Genomic DNA, 8,814 nt, shown 5'->3' with positions numbered 1-8,814 from the left:
TGGAAGAGGCATAAAGGGGAAGAGAGATGGATGTTGAGTGAATGGACAGGGTGGGGTCATCATGACAATCATTCTTTATATTACATCTCTTCTTCTTGTTTGTGCTGTTGTCTGTGTTCACTCTTCTTTCTGTCATATATCCCTGTGTTATATTTCTACTCTTGTCTTTCTCCTTCTCTGTGCCTTTTGCCTTCAGAGATAAGGCTAGTTATAGGACAAAACTGTGTGTGTGTTGTTACCTCAATGCTTATCCTTAAGAGTTGCTATTCCACTAAGGCTTAGAAATGATCATTAGATAAGAACTCCATAGGGAGAGACAAAGTCAGGACTGGTCATTCATGTGCAACTTTGGGGAAAACTTGGAGTCTGGATGGTCTGATGATGACAAAGTATTCAGGTAGTTGGTGAGTTATTGGTAAATTTTAACAGGACATTTGTTTGGGAAAAAGCAGAGTATAAATCAGTCAGTTTATGCATTAGCCAATTATGGTATCAGTCACTATTATTTGGCAGTCAATGTTATTACATAAATCAGTTTAACCATCAGCATACTAGCCATTAAGCACATCAGTGTTTTAATAATAATGTAATTAAAAATTCATAAATGATCTGATAGTTAATATGTCAAAATCTCTCATTACTTCCAGGAAAATTGGTGTGTTTATATAGCAGTCAGTAGGGTAAACAATGTTAGTATGGTATTGGGAATACAACAATGTTTTAATCAGAATGAGCTAATTGGAGCCACTAGGTCTAAGAGATGGGTAATATAACATAGAAGACAACATTTTGTGTTAAGTTTTGTCCTGAGGATTGAAAAGGCATCTGGGTCTTAACTATAGGGAGAGATACGATTATAATAAATCCAAGAAGAGTATAATGGATTTAAGAAGGAAAAAGCAAGAAAATGATAGGATGGAGAAGACATCTGGTTGAAACATAGGTGTATGAGAAAGAGTTGTACCAGACATCTCTACAAGACGTACCCAGCCGAGGCCACCCAGAATTACCTGAATCATGCATGTGAGTTAAAAATAAATCTGCAATGTTGTAAGACGTTGATGCCAAAACAGGCCTTTGTCATGTGGCAATTTTTTGGCAGTAGCTAACTGATAACTTACGTGAATTCTCTAAATGTTAGTTTATTAGTTATGAAGCCTACTAGACTTCTGGCCTACAGAACTATGATATTATACATGAGTGCTATTTTAGCAGGAAGTTTGTAGTAGTTTGTTATACAGCAATAGAAAACTAATGCTATTGGACAATAAATAACTAAAATAACACTGTGTATATCATGATTTTGTAAGTCAGAAGTCTAGTAGGCTTGATTGAGCTCTCTGCTTAGGGTATCCTAAGGCCAAAATCAAGCTGATTGTTGGGCTACACTCTGATTGTAGGGTCTAGAGAAAAATCCACTTCTAAACTCATTGACAATGCTGCAAGTATTCAGTTTCTTCTGACAATAACTCTGAGGTCCCCACTTTTTTGCAGGCTGTCAGTGAGGACCCTTTCTCTGTTCCTAGAGGATGTCTGAATTCCTTCTTATGTGACCCTTTGTACCTTTGAACCAATAACTCTCTGTCAAGTCCTTCTCAACTTTGAATCACCTCTTGGGTCCTTATTCCATTACTAATTTGTATAAACACTCTACTTTTAAAGGTGCATATAATTATATTAGGTTTATGTACATAATCTCCTTTTATTAACTCAAAGTTGACTGATCAGGAATCTTAATTACCTCTATAATCATCAATATCATATTTCATTATAAACACAGTCTAACAACTCAGGGATTAGGATACAAAATCTTGGCAGGTATGTGTGTGTGTGCAGATTTCTGTCTATTAAAAAGTAGCTAGTGAAAGAGACTTTCTTTTCCAACGTATGTATTGTTTATACAGTACATTTAAAATAATATTTATTCTTAGCAAGTATTTGATGAAGTCTCCAAAGGAACTCTAAATGGCAGCTAGAGTAGCAACTGACAATGGAGAAACTAGAGTTCTTGGAAAAAACAAAAGTTAGCACATGTAGAGGGCTTCCCCAGTGACTCAGTGGTAAAGAATCTGCCTTCAATGCAGGAGCCACAGGAGACACGGGTTCTGTCCCTGGGTCAGGAAGATATCCTGGAGTAGAGCATAATAGGCTACTCCAGTATTCTTGGCTGGAGGATCCTATAGCTACTCCAGTATTCTTGCCTGGAGGATCCTGTGAACAGAAGAGCCTGACAGGCTACAGTCCCTAGGGTCGCAGAGAGTCAGACATGACTGAAGCAACTTACCATGCATGCACAAGCACACAGAAGAAACAAAATCTGTTTATTGAGATAGAAAAGAAATTCCAATTTAAAAGACAGACAGGAAAAGACATTTACACTTATCACTTAGTAAAATTTATTTTGCATTTACTATGATCTAGCTTGCTCCTTGGAAGGAAAGTTATGACCAACCTAGACAGCATATTAAAGAGCAGAGACATTACTTTGCCAACAAAGGTCCATCTAGTCAAGGCTATGGTTTTTCCAGTGGTCATGTATGGATGTGAGAGTTGGACTATAAAGAAAGCTGAGAGCCGAAGAATTGATGCTTTTGAACTGTGGTGTTGGAGAAGACTCTTGAGAGTCCCTTGGACTGCAAGGAGATCCAACCAGTCCATCCTAAAGGAGATCAGTCCTGGGTGTTCATTGGAAGGACTGATGTTGAAGCTGAAACTCCAATACTTTGGCCACCTGATGCGAAGAGCTGACTCACTGGAAAAGACCCTGATGCTGGGAAAGATTGAGGGCAGGAGGAGAAGGGGATGACAGAGAATGAGATGGTTGGATGGCATCACCGACTCAATGGACATGAGTTTGGGTGGACTCCGGGAGTTGGTGATGGACAGGGAGGCCTGGCATGCTGCAGTCCATCGGGTGGCAGAGTCGGACAGGGCTGAGCAACTGAACTGATTAATAATTATAGAAAAAGTAGGACTTTCTCAGTTTGTGCTGAAAGATTAGAGAATACAACAAAAAAACACCTGAAGTTGTTGACACCAAAAAAAAATAAGCTCATAGAAGACATAGGTCTTTGCTTTTCTATCTGGGGAGAACAAGATAGATCAGGATTACTGAACAATATTTTACTGGAGTTTGCAGTTTACAAAAAAAAATATGAGTCAATTGTAAATCAAAATATTGAAAATAATACATAAATTATGATAAGAAATGATGGTTTAAAAATGGAAAAGCAGGTACCAGACACAGATACAAAGATTGAATAAAGAACAACTGGATTCCTTTAGTCAAAAAGCAGTGCTACATTGGAAAATAAAGTTTTTTGGTTTTTTTTGGCAAGGGCTTAATTAATTTACCACAAGGCTGGGGCATAACCTACAGATGCTTGGTCACAGGTTTCTGAAGAAGACTATATGGAACTGAAAGCGTTCATACATAATTCCTTATTTCAAATGTACCTGGAGATTAGCCATCTTAATTTGATTCTGAAAAGAAGCCCAACAAATTATCTCTAAATAAGAAGCTTTACATCAGTGTGTGCATTTGCATGTGTGTGTTGGAGGAGGTGGTGAACATGCTAGTGCACACATGTATAAAAATTTAAAAAAAAGTTGTGATTATTATTCTCTATAATTTCTAACTTTAAAATCTTTTATTTTTCTCATAATAAAGTTAAATTAGTATTTTAAGTTTACTTTTAAATCAGCATGTCTTGATGTCCATTTAAATATCCTTTAGCCTGAGTTAGGAGACTCTCTGGGATCATGATTTGCATATTATATTTTCCAAGTGAAACCATAAGTCATTTTCAAGTAGGGAATTTAAAGAGCTTATGTACATTTCCAATGCATTCACCCTAGGGTGCTCAAGTCCTACAGAAACATATATCTGAACCTCTTCCCACTTTGAACATTCTGGTGCCCAATCTAAATCCTTGAAGGAGAAAAACAAGGCATGCTTCTGGGAAGAAGTAAATTTTTGCTCAATGATTTACATAAACTTATCCCTTGTTCTGGGTTTCCCAGGTGGCAGTAATAAAGAACTCGCCTGCCAATACAGGAGACATATACGTGATAAACGTCTGTTCCTAGGTCTGGAAGATCCCCTGGAGGAGGAAATGGCAACCCACTCCAGTATTCTTGCCTGGAAAATCCCATGGACAGAGGAGCCTGGCAGACTACAGTCCATAGGGTCACAAAGAGTTGAGCACTGAAGCAACTTAGCAGCAGTGTCCTTTGTCTTAATGAGAGGAGAGAAATGTCAAGTCCGTATAGAGAAAAAAATATAATCATTTCATAACTAGAAACATAAGGCATCTACACTTTGTAGGTCCATCTCCAGGATGAAAAATTAGAACTGATAATTTCTCTGCAACAAATATGTGCTTTCCCTTCTATGTACAATGTTCTATATTGGGAAGACATAACAACATGGTTACAAATGGAATCTAATCTGGAATGCTTAAAAAACTGGGGTTAGGAGGAGTTTTCTATATGACTGTGTGCTAAATTATTTTCATCTTAATTTACTTGTGAAACTGGATTTTTCTGTCATAAGATTCATAACAGGAAAATATACCCTAGAGTAAATGTTTAAGTCATTGATGCTGAATATATACCAAAATCTTAAAATCTGGTTATTTCCCAAAGTCTTCCTCTGTCCCTCATAATGTGTGCCCACAAGGCCTATAGAATATATATCTAAAGATATATACACATCTTTAACAGAAAATGACACCCCAAATCATTCCTATTTGATTTGCTAACCTTGGTGCAGAGGTTATTTTGCTGAGGAAAGACAAGCTTTGCAAGTCATGTTTGCAGAATAGAAGCTGTGGGGAATCTATGATTTCTGTGCGACACCAAATGACTGATATCCCACTTTCATAGTTAAATTTTAGGGATGGGATGACTTCCCTGGTGGCTCAGATGGTTAAGTGTCTGCCTACAATTAGGGAGACCAGGTTTGATCCCTGGGTAGGGAAGATCTCCTGGAGAAGGGAATGGCAACTCACTCCGGTATTCTTGCCACACACCCCGCCCCGCCCCACAAAAAAAAGGGACTCAAAGAAATGGGCTTCCCTGGTAGCTCAGACAGTAAAGCATCTGCCTATAATGTGGGAGATGTGAGTTCAATCCCTGGGTCAGGAAGACCCTCTGGAGAAGAAAATGGCAACCCACTCCAGTATTCTTGCCTGGAAAATCTCATGGACTGCTGATCCTGGTAGGCTACAGTCCATGGAGTCGCAAACAGTGAGACATGACTGAGCAACTTCACTTTCTTTCACTTTCAAGGATGGGTTGCCTCTTTTACAGTGCTAAATTTGATGGCAGAAACCCCAGTTAATCTGGCCAAGGCCTTTCAAGTTATAAATCTTGCTAGTTCTTTCATACTTAGTGAGAAAGACCCCAGCTACCTGGCATGGATCTTCATTTCACAGTTTACTTAATTACCTGCCACATATATGTGAGAGGATTGGGAGATTCAAATTTTAGTGGACCAGCATTTTTGGCATGCTCATCTGGGCACATAGAGGGTTTGGACATGAAGTGACAATGTTCAAGTGTTGCTGAAGAGATGCAAGATGGCTGCTCACTGTTGGATAAGCAGGGTTGTTTTCCATATAGAGGGAGAAGACTGTAGGCAACTGGTAGATTTATTGGTGGAGTTGTTCCCAAGCTTTGGTTGAGAAATTGAGTGCTCTGTCAGTCAGAATGGCCATCATCAAAGCCTGCAAACAATACATGCTGCACAGGGCGTGGAGAATAAGGGAACCCTCTAGGACTGTTGGTGGGAATGTAAATGGATACATACACTATGGCAGACAGTATTGAGATTCCTTAAAAAACTAGGAATAAGACCACCATATGGCCCAGCAATCCCACTCCTAGGCATATATCCTGAGGAAACCAAAATTGAAAAAGGCACATGTACCCCAATGTTCACTGCAGCACTATTTACAATAGCTAAAACATGGAAGCAACCTAGATGCACATCGACAGATGAATGGATAAAGAACCTGTGGTACATATATACGATGGAATATTACTCGGCCATAGAAAGGAACACATTGTGTCAGTTCTAATGAGGTGGATGAACCTGGAGCCTATTATACAGAGTGAAGTAAGTCAAAAGAAAAAGAAACATTGTATACTAATGCATATATATGGAATCTAGAAAGATGGTACCAATGAATTTATTTTCAGGGTAGCAATGGAGAAACAGACATGGAGAACAGACCTATGGACACTTGGAAGAGGGAGGAAGGCAAGGGTGAGATGTATGGAGAGCGTAGCATAGAAACTTGCATTACAATATGTAAAATAGACAGCCAATGGGCATTTGCCGTATGTCTCAGGGAACTCAAACAGGGGCTCGTATCAACCTAGAGGGGTGGGATAGGGAGGGAGATGGGAGGGAGGCTCAAGAGGGAAGGGGCATATGTATACCTATGGCTGATTCATGTTGATGTTCAACAGAAAATAAAAGTCTGTAAAGCAATTATCCTTCAATTAAAAAATAAATAAATTAAAAAGAAGTTCAGTGTTCTGCTCCAGGTGCCTTCATGTGTGTGTTTTTCTTTTTTTAACTGTTATGTATTTATTTATTTATTTTTGACCGTGCTGGGTCTCCATTGCTGCACTGGCTTCGCTCTAGCTGTGGCAAGCAGAGGCTACTTTTCGTAGGGGCTTCTCCTGTTGCCGAGCACAGGCTCTAGGCTGTGAGGGCTTCAGTAGTTGTAGCTCCCAGGCTCTAGAGCACAGGCTTAATAGTTGTGGCACACAGGCTTAGTTGCTCTGTGGCATGTGGGATCTTCCTGGATCAGGGATCTAACTTGCGTCTTTTGCATTGGCAGGCAGATTCTTTTCCACGGAGCCACCAGGGATGCCCTGCCTTTATGTTTTTTTAAATGAAATATTTTTTCAACATGATTTCCAGCCTCCTGAATTCCTATTAGCTAAAGAATAGAGAAATAAATTATATTTTTATAATGAATATTATACTTAAATATGAATTAACTCCCAGCATGGGTGCATCTCAAACATGATATTGAGCAAACAATAAAAATCAAACTCGTGCGAGTCTACTTAGATCAAGTACAAAAATAAGCAAACTGAGTCTTATGTTGCCTTTTAATCACCACCTCCACCCAGAGTAACTATATCCTAAATTGACCGCTTATAGACAGAATGACTGAAACAGAACAAGTTCTCTTTAACCTTTTCAACATCTAATGTGTAAAACAATGCTTAGTGGAAAAGAGTCAATCAACAAATAACTGCTCATTAATGAATGAAGTAATTATCTCCCAGTGATCTTATGTTTACACATGGAATTATCTATCAGTCAGCTAGGTCAGAAATACAGCTGTCATCGTTCCCTTAATCTACCATATGCAATCAGTTATCAAGTTCTATTCTTTCTAAATCATAGACTCTCTCTTCCATCAACTTCTATCGATCTCTACTGATTAATAGTCACATCCTTACCAACACGATTTCTCATGTAGATTACACTTTCTGATATTTCTCTTCTTTTTAACACCTCTTTTCCAATGTGCTAGTCATATTGTAGCAAAGTGACATATAAGCAATGATCACCTGATCATAAACACAGTCTTGTCATTCATTTAATGCTAATTGCCATTAGGTGATCAGATTTATGTGATCAGAACATGCTACCACAGATTCATTTTATGTCAAGCTTTCTTTCAGGTTTTGTTCTAATGATATTATAAGTTTTTAATGCATCTAATGTAATATAAAATGATTTTTTTTGTTTAAAGTCATCATATTTTCTCTTGTCTTATGACCAGTATAGATGGTTTTGTTTGACTTGGTTTTGTTTTTCTCTCTGCATGAAACTAGTGCCAATTCTAGCCCAAACTATCATATTCCTTACTTGTCTTATTATTCAATTATCAGCTTAAATAGTACTTCTTTGAGGAAGTTTTCCAGATCCCAGATACATCTTCTGTGCTCCTCTTATAGCACATTAACTTTCATGCAGTGGTGATTGTGTTATGAAAATGTATAATAATATTTTCTTCCTGGCTTGCATTAGGTTTTTAAGTTCTGCTAAGGAAAAGAACAAGTTCATCACCCTGAATTTGGCACAAATGGGCAATAATCTGAGTATTAGCAAAATAATTTTAAAACACAGTATAAGATGTCCTTTATGCACCGGGCTATTCACAGATCTGTTGAGGTTTCTGTGAATCAGAACTGATTTCCCCAATGAAACAGGAAAAACAAAGATGCAACTAGGATTTACAAGTTCTTGGACTAACAAAGGCACATGTAACTCATGAGGGTAACTACTATCTCCTTGACCTTTGAGGCAGACACTGGGAAATCATGCATGGGATTTCCTAAATCCTGATGCTGAGGATCTTGGGGTGTCATCCTCACATTTGTGTGGCAATCCCACACGGAAAAGCCATGACATCCTTGTACCTATATAACATTTCAATTTCCACTTTCCTGATACATCCTTGGGGAACTGTAGGCTTGTAAACATTGTTTGAGTGGCTCAGCTTCTCCCAGAATAAGAAGGAAAGAAAGGAAAATCAAAGACTCTCCCAAGTGGCTGAAAAAATACAACTCTGGGGAGGTGACTTCTACATACATAGACTCTCTAACCTGGACTCCAACAGTTTTTGAGATGGAAGTGTCTGGGCCAAGTCCTCAAATAAGACAGAAACAAGTAACCACTCCAGTAACAAGACTGTGTTATTGGTCAGTGCTAGGACCAGAAATATGAAATGACTCCTCTCCCAGCTGATGTTAGATGAAGTCAAGAGAAGATAGATTTTT

The sequence above is a fragment of the Odocoileus virginianus genome, unplaced genomic scaffold (assembly GCF_023699985.2).
Source record: "Odocoileus virginianus isolate 20LAN1187 ecotype Illinois unplaced genomic scaffold, Ovbor_1.2 Unplaced_Contig_102, whole genome shotgun sequence".
Classification (NCBI taxonomy): domain Eukaryota; kingdom Metazoa; phylum Chordata; class Mammalia; order Artiodactyla; family Cervidae; genus Odocoileus; species Odocoileus virginianus.
This window is presented reverse-complemented; position numbering follows the sequence as displayed.